The following is an 18,025-nucleotide window of genomic DNA, read 5'->3' as shown; positions in this document are numbered from 1 at the left end:
GTTGGTGTTTCATTGGAAGTTTCAAAAATTGTATAAAATATAATTCCCTTTGTTTTTGTTTATGTACAATTATATCGTAAAGGTAATAATAAATGAGACAATTCAATAATTATGCTTCCCCTCCGATTCCACTATTTTCCTCCTTAACTCGGAGAATATTGATCGCATAAAAAAATTGTGGAAAAGAAATTGTAGGAAATTGCGTTTCCAACAATTTTAGTTCCTACCGTTTTTGTCGAAAAGTTGAAAATGGCGGAGAGCAACAACGCTTCTCCTTTAAAATCAATATGGCGGCTTATTCAACCGCGGAATTCAGTCGAGATTTTATATTTACACTACCATTGATCTCCCCTAAAGGATAGAATTATCCTATCAGTTTGGAAAAAAGATTCAATTCAGTAATTATGCTTCCCCCACCACTTTTTACTATTTTCCCACTTAACCCGGAAAATATCAACCGCATGAAAAAAATTGTTAAAAAGAAATTGTAGGAAATCATATTTGGAAAAAGTTTAGTTGAAAATGGCGTAGATATTGAACAAAAACAATTGCTACAAAATCAATCATGTCTTACGCTCGCGCCATTATCGCATACATACTACCTTAAATATTAACTTTAGCAAAAAAATTAGAGAAACTAAAATTGTGTAGAATTCAATTCTCTCTATTTTTGTATAGGAACATTTTTGTCGTAAAACTAACAATAAACGAGATAATTCAATAATTATGCTCAATTTATATATAACTGTCACTATTTTTCGCTATAACTCGGAAAATATCGATGGCACGAAAAAATTGTAGAAATAGAAATGATAGAAAATTACTCTTTCAACAATTTTAGTTGTTATACTTTTTGTCCAAGAAGTTGAAAATGGCGGAGATATTGAGCAAAAACAGTTCTCGTTTAAAATCAAGATGGCGGCTAACGCAATGGCGGAATTCAGTCGAGATTTTAAATTTACACTACTATTGACCCCCTTAAAGATTAAAAAAATAAAATTTGGGGCAGCTCCTAATGCAAGGTTAGGCCTGTTATTCGTCTAACCCGATTGGACTATATGCATCAGAAACAAGACCCGATACAGCCACAATACAAAGACTACTGGAAACGGCAGAGATGAGAGTACTAAGAAGAATTACAAGAAATACACTGATAGATCGAAAGAAGAATGAAGATATTAGAAGACAATGTAACGTACAGTGCATAAACAAATGGACACTAAATAGAAAAAAAGAATGGAACAACCACATAACCAGAATGGGGAGACACGTGTGGTCAAAATAGCAAGAGATAAATCACCAATAGATAGAAGAAGTATCGGGCGACTGCGCAAAATATGGAGTGACAACCTTCCGTAGAGGTATCAATCCGCCAATGAAAAAGCAGAATTGCTTATAAAGAGGAAGAGGAAGAGGAAGAAGAAGAAGAAGATATTCAATGGAAATTAAACACAAACCTACTGTAAACTTAAACTACACGCGTATAAAATACACCATTTCTACTAAAATAATAGTAAAACCGTAGACATAATAAGAATAGACAAGGCATATTGAGCAAAATAATGTAACGCGCGGCTAGTCCATGGGTGGTCTATCTCTTTTTACCGAGCGATCCCTCGAATGTTGTAGCGTTTGAAAAAACTCCAACATTAATTTAATATCCCAATTCCCAAAAAGAATGTCTATTTTTTTAAATTTATTTTGTGAAGTTCAATATCATTATAAGATCCCAAGCCGTCCCTGTATACAGCCATGAAGTATTGCACAACATTTTAAATGTGTTAGAATTTGTAAGAAGTGCTGACAAAAGTACAGTTCTGATGCGTAGAAGAACTTTCTAGAAGAAATGTTGAACTGAAAGTTGAGTTCTTGTCAACTAAGCATCCCTAAGGATCAAAATCGCTCGGTACTTCCGTCGTATTTTTCCCCTGTAGTAGCTTCAGAGCGAAGCGCAAATGAGTCCAGCTTTACGTCCCAAGGTGATAGCATCTCCTCGGCTGGTACTCGCTCGAAGTAGGGCGTAGTCCCTTTGTTCCCCGCCGGTAAAATGTAGAATGGTCGCTGTGAAGATCTGAATGTGTGGTGAGTGCTCTGAGAGGATTTTTTTCCACATATAGTGATGGATTTAATGGAAAATCGAAGCCTCTTGAGAGTCAAATACCAGTTCTACAAACCGGCATTGTTGCCCATTTTTTCCTGTGTTATGTATGATGGTCAAGCCCTGATTTCATCGAAGAGATGTCGTTCCTGTTCCGTGATGTTTTGTTTCCAGTTCCCAGAAATGAAGTCTCCAAGTCCCCATTGTCCTGAAATTGAAGATTGAAGCCATGTCTTCCCCTGCCCCAGGTCGATGACCCCGTTTTGTTTTTGTTTGTGTACCCCGTGTGACAGTAAATAAAGGTATGATACATTTGTATCATATGGTATGATACATTTATATAAAGGTATTTTATATAAAGGTATGATACATTTGCTAATTTTGTTAAATTTCAAGAGGATAATATACTAAAGTTTATTGGTAAAGAGTTTAAAAGTATAATAGTCGCTTTCAAAATGGAAAAGTTTCTTGTAATAACGTTTGTTGTTAGTTTGATATCTAAAGATCCCGTAATATAATATTTAAAAGTCCTGTTTTGCTATGATAGTTGTTTAAAATTGTTTTGTTTGAATATAAATTTGCATATCATGTAATAAAAATAAAATGACAGTGACTTTGACATTTGACAGCTACGTCAAATCTTGTGTTTGTTTTGAAATCGTTGAAATACACTGCTAAACAAAGTTAAATTTTGTTGTATTCAAGAAAAATAATGTAAAATTGAAGATTTTTTGTACGGAATTAATGTAAAAGCTTTGTGGACATTTTGTCCTGTAGTAAAGTCAATAAGTTTGAGGTTTTAAATAAATGTTTGTGAAAGTGTACCTATTTTATTTCTCTTATATAACCCTTTGGAGAAAATTATTAACCAAATGTCTAATGCAACTGTATAAGTTTTAGTACAGAAGAAAGAATATGGCATAGAAGCCAGTAAAAGAAAAGATGTTGCCCAGTCTAACCCCAAAGAGGAATCAATGATGAATGTCCCCCCATTTGGTACCCCGTAAGTGAGAAAAAAGTCTTAGTAAGTACCCATATATGAACCAGAGGATTTGTTTCGAACGGCGTCCTTTTTTTTAAATAGTAGAAAGATCCTCTAGTCAGAGTAAGTACCCTTTGTATTTGTTATGGTAGTTTAGTCATCTTAACACCCCTTCACCCTCCCTAACGAATCTACGACCTAGCTCCCGCACAACAAATGAGCTGCCGTCTTGCAAAGAAGGTTTGCATGTCTGTTCCTTCTACTAGCCCCATTTCTACCCCCCAGTATTTTTATAGTTAGTTCTTTCCTTGTCCCCATAATGAGCAGACATGAAAAACGCTTCAACAGACAAAGATGGCTAGACCACTCAAAGTGAATATTGGCCAATGACGTTCTTGATATTGGCGTTACATCTCTATTCACCGAGCGGCCCATATTTTACCTAGTCTATTCTTATTATGTCTATGGATAAAAACAAATGCGGTAATCCCCACTTATGTCTCTTGATGTAATCCACGACCGATGTGTACTAGTTTTGCACAAAGTTGCGCTTTAATAGCTGGAGATTTGGAGAAATTGAGTTTGACTGATTCAGTCAATCACCTGTTTCTCCTTGGCCAAGATGGTTGGGTCATACACCCACGCCATGCAAAAAGTTTTCATGTATTTGTAATGTTTTTGTGGCCATTTTTTCCTGTTTTTTATTTCTGTTGAATGTTATACGGAAGACAACTATAGTGCATATGTTATAGTCAAAGCCCGAATTTCAGGCACTCCTAGGTTTGACTAGGCAATCCTCAGGTCTGACTGACGGTCTTAGTCAAAGCCCGAAATAAATTAGGGGTTTCGGCCTTTGACTAGTCAAACCTAGGAGAGACTAAGTTGGTCAGTCAAAGGTCGAAATTTAATTTTATGGAATCGGCGTTTGACTAGTCAAACCCCGATTAGCTATTAAAATGTCGTAATCTGTTAGATTAGGTTTAATAAAACGTTATTTTTTAATTTTAATGTTTATTATTTTTATATTGTCGCAATTTTTTTATTTAGCTAATGCCTCGACAACTAATGGCCATTGGCGTGGTAGGTACGGTGTTTTTTGCAGTCAGGTACCTAGTGTTATGTGTAGTGTGTGTGTTGAGTAAGTGTCTTGTTACTTTACAAAGTCGACGTCATTGTCTTTGCAAAGAGACCCTAATTGTATCAGAACGTCTGCGGTCCCTCCGGTAAGTACCGATTCCACAAGGACAGAAACTATTTTCATTTATTAATTTATAATAAACGAAAAATTCCTGGCACTGGTGAGATTCTAACTCACGACCATTCGGATCTTTCGATCCAAAGGTAGGCGCTCTTACCAATGAGCCACAGACGGGGTCATTGTCGCAATTAAAATAAAAAAATAGTGTTTATTCTCACATGTTGAGGCATTATGGCATTTACAGTTGCACAATACGTTAGACCTTTTAGGTATACTTACATAATTTTGAAGAGCATTTCTTATTGCAGTAGCATTTTATAAAGCCTCGTCCTGCAAATTTAGAATTTTTTGTACTAATTTCTCTTTAAGACAGCTTAACGTCTGAAACATCTTCGAAATTAAGAAAATTCTCTTTGTATATTTTATTTCTTGAAAAAAGTGTGTTTATTGTTCCTAATTTCGTAACTCTATATAAAACGTCAATTGTTTTATCTTATATGATATCCAAAATATTTCGAGCATCTCCTTTGGCCCTATCAAAGCTGGGGAGAGGTATTGTTACAGTTTTTCCGATCGAAATTGACGGAAATTTTTTTCACTTAATTGATTCATAGCATTATCCTAGGTATGAAGACCTCCAATCGCATTTTATTTATTTATTTATTTTAATCTTTTCTGTCTGTGCACAACGCATGCATGTACCTTTTCTGTCAAAACCTTCATAGTATACACCAAGTGTGCTGTCAGCGCACACAACATGTACCACCTAATTACAAATTATGCACGTATGTGCGTCAGAGCTCTCTTTTTGGCAAATACAACAAACCACTTCTGAAGAAGTAATCTGAATTGTTTGACAATTTTCTTCCTCTCCTAGTGACGACGGTCCAGGGGCTTCCTTAGTATTATGGTGATCCTTAGTTTTTTCTCCGATTGCAATATCTTCTTTCACAGTTGACGATGGCATTCCCATTCCATATGTTTGTGCTAAAATAAAATTCATATAGGGGAAGGTGATACACAGTGAGACGCGGTACACAGTAAGACAATCAATTTAAATTCTAAAGTTGTCTTCATTTTGCTTCGCCAATCTACTTAAGGAGGGATATTACATCCCAGATGTCGCTACTATTGTTATTTTTGCAATATGGCGTATAGTGTAAATGTGTTTAACTAAAACGTGTTTTCGATAGTATAAAGTTACATTTAAACCAATATGCAGAGGAATATTTTGCTGAAACTATAAGCAATTGAGTGATGTTTTCTGAATATTGGCGCATAAGGTGTTGTGAACAAGGTACGTTGTTGTTTAGAACATATAAGTTGTTGTACTTTTTCAAAATGGTACATTTCAAAATAACGTCCAACAATACACAGTGAGACAAGCATTACTGGTACACAGTGGGACTGTCTCACTGTGTACCACAAATGAGTACTAACACAATTACCTGAATATAATGATACCGTTTTTGTTGCAGATGCCTAGAAAACTTAATGTTCCACGCAAAATTGGCAAGGCTTCTGCTGAACAGATGTCCAATGCTGTTAATGCTGTCATTGATGGAATATGTTCATTGAGACAAGCCGTACAACAATTTAATGTCAAATTTCAAACCCTTCAGAGATATGTGCAGAAGAAAATAAATAATCCCCAAAATTTACCAATCATTATGCAACCAAATTATTTGGTGAACAAAATTTTTACAGATGAACAGGAAGACATTCTGTGTAACTACAATAAAACCTGCAGTAATATGACGTACGGCCTAAGCACCATAGCTGTAAGACACATCGCATTTGATGTAGCTAAAGTAAACAAATTAAAGATACCAAAATCATGGACAAAACGTAGAATGGCCGGTATCGACTGGCTTCGTGCATTTATGAAAAGAAGAAAGTTGAGCATACGACAACCTGAGGCATGTAGCTTGGCACGCTTAACTTCTTTCAATCGACACAACGTTCAGCTGTTTTTTGATAATCACTAAAACGTCCTAAACAAATATCCTATTTTAATTGAGAATTCACGTATTTTTAATCTTGATGAGACTAGCACAAAAACTGTCCACGATCCCAAAAAAGTTGGGACTGAAAAATGAATTAAGCAAGTAAATAGCTGCACTAGTGGTGAACATGGTGTGCTCGTTACCACCTGTTGTATAATATCCGCCCTTGGCACATACTGTCCACCAGTGATGGTGTTTCCACTTAAATTATTTAAAGAGCATATGCTAGATGGAGCACCTCGTGGTACTTTGGATGACAGCAGAACTTTTTTTACAAGTATTAGAACATTTTATCAAATACAGCAGCAGTTCCAAAGAAAATCCGTCGCTGCTAATATTTGGTAACCACGAGAGCCACGTCACAGTGGAAGTAATCATGAAGGCTCGAGAAGCAGGTATCCATATTTTGACGTTGGCCCCCACATTGTAGCAACAAACTCCAGACCTTAGATGTGGCTGTCTTTGGGCCTTTCAAGGCATATTATAACGCTGCATGTGAGGCTTGGCTGCTGAATCATCCAGGAACGCCTATCAGAATATACAATATTCTGATAGGCTGAATATGATATTCTGAATATCCAATATTGAGTTGGTTGGTACAGCACACGATAAAGCTCTCGTACCTCAAAATATTCGGTCAGGCTTTGAAAAAATAGGAATATGTCCCTTCAATCTGGATAATTTTAGAGAAAGCTACTTTCTTGGATCGGCAGTGACAGATCGTCCTATGGAAATTGTAGAAGAGGAGTCCTTCAATAATGTCGTTCCGGGATCATAGGCTGTAAGCTCTGTTCCTCTAGACATAAGTCCTGAAACACCCTCTAGAAATACCAAAGAAAATAAAAATTTCATTTCACCAGAAATATTGCAAGGATATCCTTACGCCAAGGCAAGAAAAGTTAATAGGAAGTCGAGAGAGAAGAAGAAAAGTAATATCCTTACAAGCACGCCTGAGAAACATGCGCTTGAAGCAAAACGGAACCAGTTGGTTTCTTCGACAATGAAATAGAAAGTTACCCGTGTTGTGGACATTGAGAGTTCTCCGGATGAAAGTGAACCAGCTTTTAATTTGGGAGATAGTGATGATAACGATGATTCTTGGATAGGACCAGTGGATGATGAAGCATTTGACTGCAATCGTGACCCTGTAGAGGGTGATTATATTTTAGTGAAATTCAAAGAAAAGTCGAAAAGTATATTTTACGTGGGACTTGTTGTATCGCGCAACAATTCAGAAATATAGGTCAATTTTATGCCCAAAACCAACAAAATAGGTGCCTCGTGTTTCGTATTTCCCACTGTTCCTGATATTGCTTTTGTGAAGAAAGAAGATGTCAGATTTTGAGGTGTCAGATGAAGAGGTTGACAGCATCTTACAATAAATTTGAAATAAATTTTGGTCATCTAGACGTTCGCTAATTAGCCTTCATTTCAGATATCAGCTCTTATGTTTTCTTGGGAAATATATAAGTATTTTACGAAGTTATATTGAATATTTTTTTTATTTTCCTTGTCGAACTATGGAATATATCATGTGTCTCACTGTGTACTAGTAACATGTCTCAATGTGTACCAGGGGTGGTACACACTGAGACATGTGCAAGGTTATTTTTAATGTTACATACATTTTTGAATTAAAACTAAAGGCCTTTATATTTGTGGAAGTTATACATAAAATACCAAAAATCATTATGACTGAAGCTGTTAGTTCTTATCGATGATTAAAAAAATTAAATCGCCAATAATTCATTTTTTGTCTCACTGTGTACCACCTTCCCCTACTTAGTGAAACCAAATTACGTTTTTCAAGAAATCAAATAAGAGAATGCAAAGAGAATTTTCTTAATTTCGAAGATGTTCCAGATGTTAAGCTGTCTCTACAAAGAGAAATTTGTACAAAATATTCTAAATTTGGAGGACAAGGCTTTATAAAATGCTACTGCAATAAGAAATGCTCTTTAAAACCATGTAAGTGTAAAAGGTCTAACGAACTGTGCAACTCTAAATCCTATAATACATCAACATGTGAGAATAAACATTAATTTTTTTATTTTAATTACGACAACATAAAAAAAATAAACATTAGATTTAAAAAAGTACGTTTTATTAAACCTAATCTAACAAATTACGACATTTTAATATCTGATCGGGGTTTGACTATTCAAAATTAAATTTCGACCTTTGCCTGACCAACTTGGTCTCTCCTAGGTTTGACTAGTCAAAGGCCGAAACTCTAATTTATTTCGGCCTTTGACTAAGACCGTCAGTCAGACCTGAGGATTGCCTAGTCAAACCTAGGAGTGCCTGAAATTCGGGCTTTGACTATAGCACATACAAGATTAAATAAAAAAATTGTAATACAACCAGAGACTATTAAGATGCTCTTGCACATAACCGTGGTACTTTTACCTTCTATTGACCAGTAGCTCCGATGATGACAATATTGTCGAAAGCTTTGCTTAGTAAATAAATACATTTTACACAATTTGACATACTATTTTTTTATTTCCTTGATTCGTTCACGGGTGTGTACAATTTATCAGTCTTTCAACTATTTATATAAATGTTTAGAAAGAAAGAACCATCTTGTGAACAGGATGGTTCCTCCACATGTAGATTACATCTCCTCTTATTTTTCCCTGTATTATCAGTCATAGCATTTCATATCGTGTTGCCTCAAGTTAAAGTTTTTATTAAAAAGGGTTCAAGGCAGGTTTTGTTTATATTCGATTCAGAGTTGGACTACCATCTCCATATAGCAACTATTTCAGCATCCTTATGCACCATCAGTGAAGTTTATGCAGTCACAACTCTGAAGGGAATACAAACATTCTGCCTCTTTTAAGGCAAACCATCGCGATGCAATGAACCCACCTTTTGAGACGCAATACAGCGACATCTTCTCGTATTACGAGGAAAACAACGAAAAGCCCCAGATACAAAGTTTACTACTTTTTAAACAATTAGAATAATTGAAATAAAAATATAATAAACAATATTTTAAATCTAAGATTTTTCGTTAATATACTGCTTTCTGGCTGTATCCCATATCTCCGGATTTTACAATATATAATCACGTAGAGACGACGAAAATAGGAGAAAGCAAATAGAGGACACTTAGGCCACGCATTTACCTTCTCTTCGTCTAGGAAAAGGACCGAAAGACAGTTTCTAAATACTCAAAAACTGAGTAAAATGAAAAAGATTAAAAAGGGTTCAAGGCAGGTTTTGTTTATATTCGATTCAGAGTTGGACTACCATCTCCATATAGCAACTATTTCAGCATCCTTATGCATCATCAGTGAAGTTTATGCAGTCACAACTCTGAAGGGAATACAAACATTCTGCCTCTTTTAAGGCAAACCATCGCGATGCAATGAACCCACCTTTTGAGACGCAATACAGCGACATCTCTCGTATTACGAGGAAAACAACAAAAAGCCCCAGATACAAAGTTTACTACTTTTTAAACAATTAGAATAATTGAAATAAAAATATAATAAACAATATTTTAAATCTAAGACTTTTCGTTAATAAACTGCTTTCTGGCTGCATCCCATATCTCCGGATTTTACAATATATAATCACGTAGAGACGACGAAAATAGGAGAAAGCAAATAGAGGACACTTAGGCCACGCATTTACCTTCTCTTCGTCTAGAAAAAGGACCGAAAGACAGTTTCTAAATACTCAAAAACTGAGTAAAAGTTTTACGTTACGTTACGTTAAAGTTTTTATACTAGATTTTTTTACTATAACATCCAGATAGACTAAATTTATAGGATAGGTAGTCCTAGTGGTAGGGGAGCCCAAGCGGGGATTTTTGCAGTTACTCGAGCGCGTCAGATTATCATATGGGGAGAAACCTGGTGCCATGCAGATGTACTTCTACCATATATTAGCTCTTAACACAGGGGAGTTCGTTAAGGGGGGCCCGAAAAAAATCTATCCTTAGAAATACTCGAAATTGTCAGATTAAGATAAGGTAAGATAAGATAAGAGAACAGAATGGTGGAGTCAAGAACTAAAGAAAATAATAAAGGAAAAGAAGCAAGCCTGGAAAAAATATCAACAATGTAGAAATGAAAATAACAAAGTAGAATACATGGAGAAACGTAATAGAGCAAAGATAGCAGTAAGGAAAGCGAAAAATATGAGCTGGGAAGAATTCGGAAAAGAATTGGAAGCAAATTACAAAACAGATAACAGAAAATTCTGGAACCGTATAAAGGGTCTAAGAGGGAAAAAAGGTAGGGAACAGTATGGAATCAAAGATAAAAATAACCAATTGAAAATAGAGACTACAGAAATAGTAGAAGTATGGAAACAATACTACGAAGATAAATTCAAACACGAAGAAGTAGAAATATATGAAGCAGGAAGAAATAGACCAGAACTGGAGGAGGAAGAGGAACCAGAGAGTATAAGGAAGGAAGAACTGGAAGAAGCTATAAACAATATTAAACTTGGAAAAGCGGCAGGAGAGGACCAACTAGATCCAGAAATGATAAAATGGATGGGTGAAAAAGGAGAGGACTGGCTATTACAGATATGCAAGGAAGCATGGAGTACAGAGAAAATCCCAGATGACTGGAAGAAGAACATAGTTCTACCAATATACAAAAAAGGACAACATAATGAATGCGAGAATTATAGAGCAATATGCTTGTCATCGGTCGCCTTCAAGGTATACACGAGAATTATAGAGAAGCGTCTAAGATCAGTGATAGAGAAAGAATTGGAAGACGAACAGGCTGCATTCAGATCAAACCGTCAAACAAACGATAACGTCTACATCATAAGAAATATAATAGAGAGACAATGCCGTAAAGGGAATGAACTATTTCTCATGTTCGTCGATCTGAAGGCGGCATTTGATACGATAAACAGAGAAATATTGTGGAAAATATTGGAGAGCTATAATATACCAAAAAAGATGATAAAAGTCATAAAATCTATATATATGGAAGTAGAAGGCCAAGTACAAATAAATGGAGAAAGATCAGGCACTTTTAAATGGGATAAGGGAATTAAACAAGGAGATGGACTAAGCCCCCTCTTGTTTATAATAGTCATGGATACTTTAATCAAAAATACCAAAGATCAAACAAGAAACCTTCAATACATAGTAGGATATAAAAACTTAAATGCAATAAAGATCAACTCCCTTCTATACGCTGATGATATAGTTCTAATCACAGACACAGTAGAGAAAATGCAGAAACTAATAGATATTTGGCAAAAAGAGATACATAAATTAAAAATGGAAATGAACCTCAACAAAACAAAACTTATGATAATAAATGAAGATGAGAAAAGAGAAAGGAATACTAATATAATAGTAAGGGAAAAAGTAATAGAACATGTATCTACTTTTGAATATCTGGGAAATATAATAACAGATGATGGGAAAACGGACTTGGCAATAAGTAATAAACTGAAGAAGGCAACTAGCGTGTATTACTCTTTAAATAATACAATTTTTGGAAAGTCAGAAATAAGCAACAAAACTAAACTCAGAGTATATAACAGCATAGTAAATCCGATAATGACATATGGGGCGGAAACATGGATTGTCCAAAAGAAACATGAATCAATGATAAACGCGACGGAGATGAAATACATGAGAAAAATAGCCGGAGTTACGAAGTTTGACAGATTCAGAAATGAAGATATAAGAAGAGAGTTGGAACAAGAACCGATAATTAGGAAGATCGAAAACAAACAATTAAGCTGGTTTGGACACATACAACGAATGGAGCAAAATAGACTTACAAAGAAGGTACATGAAGCCAAAATGGGAAACAAAAGAAAAAAGGGAAGGCCGAGGAAGACATGGATGGACCAGATCCAAGATATAGGTGAAAGGAGACACATCAGTATGAGGGATATGAAGAAACTGGCCACCAATAGAAGCAATTGGAAGAAGTGGATAAAAGGCGGAACCCGACATCCGACGCCCTGAAGGGCACTAAGGATTATGAGAAAGAAGAAGAAGAAGATAAGGTAAGTTAAGGACATGCAAAACAGTGTATATTTCAACAATCTGACGATTTGAGAGGGGAGTAAAGAAATGGGCTGAAATGAGTTAAAAATTTTCACAAAAAAAAAAGCGAGCCCCAAATTTTTATTCCAGATTTGGATTCTTTACGTAAAAATAAGCAACTTTTATTCGAAACATTTTTTAAAATTATGGATAGATGGCGCTATAATCGGAAAAACGATTGTTGAAAAGGGAAAATTAAATTAAAAATGGAGAGTCCCACTGAAATGGAAAACTTTAATTAACTTTTTTTGGTTTTAGGACCTACTCTTCACAACCCAATAGGTCCCCAAATCGCTCGAGTGACTACACATTTAGCATAATTCGCTCCCTTACTATAGAACTAATACTGTATATTTATTAACACTATTAAAAAAACCCAAAAAAAATATTTATTATATATTTTTTATATATAAAAAGTGTACATAGATCCTTTATACATTTACATTTTAAAATTAACTGTGTACATAGATCCTTTACACTCTAGTAACTTAGAAAATATTAATTTTAAAACGTGATTGGCTTGTTTGAAAATTTTTTAGGTTCGAACAACTTACTTTTAACATAAAAACATGTTTTGAAAAGTTTGTCACATAGACTCTTCATGCACTTGCGTCTTCAATTATATTTTGACAACTATTAAATAAATATGAACTGACATAACTATATATAATATTACATAATAGAGGATATTATAGCCTCTCACGCTATTTTGAACTTAAAAACCTAAATCTTAAATCTTGAACTGAGAAGTCGAATTCGTTCAGAATTTCTTAACTGTGGAAGATCATTACGTTCTTCAGCAGCAGTTTCATTAATGGGTACCGCAGCAGGTTCATTAATGGGTACCGATTCATTATCAGGATGATCAGGTTTTATCATTGGATCTATATTTTCGTTGACAGGGGTTTGGATGTAAATGAGCTGGATGATCTGAACGTCGGATAGACGGCATAAGATACAGAGGGGTTCGTGATACTGTGGCTGATAAATAATTACTTCTGGTTCGTTTAAAAATAAGGTTACATTCTTTTTAGGTACCATGGTTTTACGAATTTGGTCAATGTGACGTTTTAGACAATAGCCATCATCAAGTTGGACTTGGTAATGTAACAATCCATACTTTTTAACAATTGTGCCCAATTTCCAAAGTTCCAGGTTACCTTGGTAATACCGTACTTGTACTCTCTCCCCCACATTTAACTGCCTGGCACCATTGGGTTGATTTTCTGATCTGGTAAGTTTTGGTGGACGTAAGTAGTGCGTCGAGTTTGATTCTTAAACATCTGTTCAGGTAAATTTTGGGGTTTTGAAAAATTTTTAAATTGATCGCTTACAAAAATTGTAGCGTTGTCTGACACCATAATTTGAGGATATCCGTGAGTAGAACTTATCTCTAACAGAAGATCGGTGTTTTTTTCTGATGTTGGCGCATACCTAAGAACTTTGATTTCAGCCCATCGTGATTCAGCGTCAACCACAACAAAAAAAAAACAAAAACTTGGGAATAGACCCGCATAAACAATATGGATGCGGTCCAAATTTTCTGTTGGAGTATCCTAGTGGTGTAGTGGAGCTTTTGAAGGTGATTTTCGGATTTCAGTGCAAGGTTGACATCACTTGACCATAATTTCAATGTCTTTGTCCATGTTTTTCTAATAGCAATACTTTCTTGCAAGTTGTTTCATATTTGTAATGCCTATGTGAGTTCTGTGGAATACTATTAGCTGATGCTATTAACTGAATTAAAAAATATATATCTTCATAAAAAATCAAATTCTACTGCAACGTTTTTTGTGGTTTTAAATCAATATCGTTTTCCTTAGACCATAATATTATAACATAAATAATAATCTTGTCAGTCGATTTTCTTTATCACAAGCTTCAAGAATTTCAAAAATATTTTCCAATTTACCGTTTTGATCTATCGGCAAATTATAAGCTCAGGCTATGATTTATTACCAGTTAACGAGAATTTAATGGGAAAGTATTGATTTGGGACTTTTTGTACAATCCGGAAACCTATCGAGATTTAATGCAGTTATAAAGAAAGACAGAAAACGGACATAATTTTATTGGTAAAAGTAATAAAAGTAAAACGTTCGTATGAGTTGAGAAATGAAAAATAAGTTGTAAACACTGCTCTTCTCGGCTCGTGAGTTTTTGTATAACATATCAAGTAGTAAAAGTGTTAATTATACAGTGAGCACGTAAAGGTTGGAATAAATTCATTTTCTCGAGAATGGACGATTTTGGAAAAAAATCCGGAAATAGGTCAATTTTTATTTTCAAATTACGACTTTTTGGCATATATATTATACTAGTGACGTCACCCATCTGGGCGTGGTGACGTCATCGATGATTTTTTTAAATGGGAATCGAGGTCGTGTGATTATTTGAAAGGTAATTTAATTCTCTATTCAGTAGTATAAACATTAACGTATTATTTATACAGGGTATCCAAAAAAATGTTTTAATTAAATTTATTGACATAAAAAGAAGAATGCATGTAATTTATTTAGTCCAAAATACATTTTACTTCTCTCAGAAAACAGAAAAAAATGTTTATTTGAAAAGTAATAATTGCTTTTCGCTTAAATTAAATGTTCAAACTGTAAAGAGGAAGCAGGAGGAATTTAAGCAAAAAACAATATTTATTTGTCAAATAAACATTATTTCCTGTTTTCTGATAGCAGTAAAATGTATTTTGAGTTAAAAAAATTACACACATTCTTCTTTTATGTCAGTAGATTTAATTAAAAAAAATGTTTGGACACCCTTTATAAATAATTATGTTAATGTTTATATTTGTGAATAGAGAAATGAATCGCCTTTCAAATGAGCTATCACACGACCCCTATTTTCATTAAAAAAATTATAGATAATGTCATCACGCCCAGATGGGTGACGTCACCAGTATGGTACATATGCCAAAAAGTCGCAATTTAAAAATAAAAATTGACCTGTTTCGGGATTTTTTTTCAAAATCATCCATTCTCGAGGAAATAAATTTATTCCAACCTTTACGTGCTTACTGTAAGATCTAATAAAAGTCTAGGATGACTCACTTTATTCTCATTTTTACAAAATTTACTCGTTTTATTTAGTCTGAGTCGACCTGGGGCCTATTAGAGACATTTTTTTTTAAATGTGTAGATGTTCTCGCCAGCGCTGGGATTTGTTCCCTGACCAACTTGCGTGGAAGTCAGATATTAGACATCCTACCGCCTGAGCTATCCGGGCTATTTAAATATTATAAACTGCGCGTCATAGAAAACGGGCACCCTAAAAAATGGGTAATTTTTGATGTCGCGTATCTCCTAAACCTGTTGTCCGATTTAAGTGATTTTTTGAATATGTTATAGCCCTATTCTTTGTAAATATCCCTGTATTAATATTTTTGCAAAACAGGTAAATTTTTATTATATACCGGGTGTACGAATCAAACTGTGTTTTTTTCTCAAAGTTCGCAACACCCTGTGGCATATTCTAGCATTTATAAAATACTGAAATTACAACCCAACTATAGCCTCAGGTTTTCTTAACATTCTGTTTTTTGATTCATTCATTTATGATGGATAATACAAAAGTTATGTACTTTAACAACTAGGCATGCTCTTTATCAGTACAGGGTGTTCCTAAAGAAGTACGACAAACTTTAAGGGGTAATTCTGCATGAAAACATAATGACCGGTTGCTTCATAAACATATGTCCGCAAATGCTTCGTTTCCGACATACAGGATGTTGAATTTTTTCTTAAAAACTGACGATTTATTTATTGCCCTAAAATCGGTTGAGATATGCAAATGAAATTTGGTGGGTTTTAAGACGTAATTTTTGAACATTTTTTGATATACAATTAAGAATTTTTTATTCACCATTGGCGTACATACGAATAATATGATCGGTCATATTACCCGTATGCGCTCCAATAGTGAATATAAAATTCTTAGTTGAATGTCAAAAAATGCGCAATAACTATCTCTTAAAACCTACCAAATTTCATTTGCATATCTCAACCGGTTTTAAAGCAATAAATAAATCATCAGTTTGTAAGAAAAAAATTAACATCCCGTATCTCGGAAACGAAGCTTTTGCGGATATATGATTATAAAGAAAACTGTCATTATTTTAATGCAGAATTACCCCTTAAAGTTTGTCGAACTTATTTAGTCCCTAAAACACTTTAGACTTATAACACCCTGTACTGATGAAGAACATGGCTAGTTGTTAAAATACATAACTTTTGTATTATCCAACATAAGCGAATGAATCAAAAAACAGAATGTTAAGAAAACCTGACGCTATAGTTCACTTTTAATTTCAGTATTTTATAAATGCTAGAATAATCCACAGGGTGTTGCGAACTTTGAGAAAAAAAACACAGTTTGATTCGTACACCCGGTATACAATGAAAATTTACCTCTTTTGCAAAAATATTATTACAAAGATATTGACAAAGAATAGGCCTATAACAAATTCAAAAAATCATTTAAATCGGACAACAGGTTTAGGAGATACGCGACATCAAAAATGACCCATTTTTTAGGGTGCCCGTTTTCTATGACGCGCTTTTATATTATACAAAGAAAGGTCATAAATTATACCGCATATTCTGCGACCAAAAATAGTTCGATTAAACTTAACTTACCTTAGTACAAATGTGCTCATAAAAAAGTTACAGCCCTTTGAAGTTACAAAATCAAAATCGATTTTTTTCAATATATCGAAAACTATTAGAGATTTTTTTATTGAAAATGGACATGTATCATTCTCATAGCAGGAACATCTTAAAACAAAATTATAGTGAAATTTTTCCACCCTATAAAAATTTTATAGGGGTTTTGTTCCCTTAAACCCCCCCAAACTTTTGTGTACGTTCCAATTAATTCATTTTTGTGGTACCATTAGTTAATCACAACATTTCTAGAACTTTTTTGCCACTTAGTATTTTTTTGATAAGCCAGTTTTTATCGAGATGCGGCTTATTTTTTAATATATTTACATAAAAATTTTATGGGGGTTTTGTTCCTTTAAACCCCACACATGTTTGTGTACGTTCCAATTAAACTATTATTTTGGTACGATTAGTTAAACACAGTGTTTTTAAAACTTTTTTGCCTCTTAGTCTTTTTTTTGATAAGTCACCTTTTATCGAGATGTTGCTTCTTTTTCAAAATATACCTAAAAATTTAAATTATAAATAAATTTTCAGATTATTAACAGGTCTCTATAATCGTACTTAACCATATACATACAAATACGTGGTGGATTCGACAAATATTCAAAATATCTCGATAAACAGTGGCTTATCGAAAAAGTACTAGGAGGCAAAAAAGTTTTAAAAACATTGTGTTTCACTAATGGTGCCATAATAATAATTTATTTGGAACGTACACAAAAGTTTGGGGGGTTTAAGGGAACAAGACCACCATAAAATTTTTATGGGGTGCACAAATTTCACTTTAATTTTTATTTAAGATGTTGCTGTCATAAGAATGCCACATGTCCATTTTCAATAAAAAATCTCTAAGAGTTCTCGATATATGAAAAAAATCGATTTTCATTTTGTAACTTCAAAGGGCTGTAACTTTTTTTGTGTGCACTATTGTATATAGGTAAGTGAGGTTCAATCGATTTATTTTTGACCCCAGAATCTGTGGTATAATTTATGATCAATCTTTTCGGGACACCCTG

The 18,025-nt window shown here is 34.2% G+C and overlaps 1 protein-coding gene and 1 long non-coding RNA gene across 2 annotated transcripts in view; one reads left to right on the top strand and one right to left on the bottom strand.

Annotated features, from left to right (window-relative positions):
- Positions 1-18,025, bottom strand: part of LOC114327909 (ras-like protein family member 10B) — a 549,551-nt gene that overhangs the window by 329,634 nt on the left and 201,892 nt on the right. The gene's annotated exons all lie outside the window — the stretch shown is intronic.
- On the top strand, positions 1,968-2,922 carry LOC126881065 (uncharacterized). The gene is made up of 2 exons (XR_007696710.1): positions 1,968-2,400; positions 2,460-2,922. It is a non-coding gene; the product is annotated as an uncharacterized LOC126881065 (long non-coding RNA).

Source organism: Diabrotica virgifera, chromosome 3 (genome assembly GCF_917563875.1).
Source record: "Diabrotica virgifera virgifera chromosome 3, PGI_DIABVI_V3a".
NCBI classification, from domain to species: domain Eukaryota; kingdom Metazoa; phylum Arthropoda; class Insecta; order Coleoptera; family Chrysomelidae; genus Diabrotica; species Diabrotica virgifera.
Note: the sequence above shows the minus strand (reverse complement) of the source record. Positions and strands in the feature narration are given on the sequence as shown.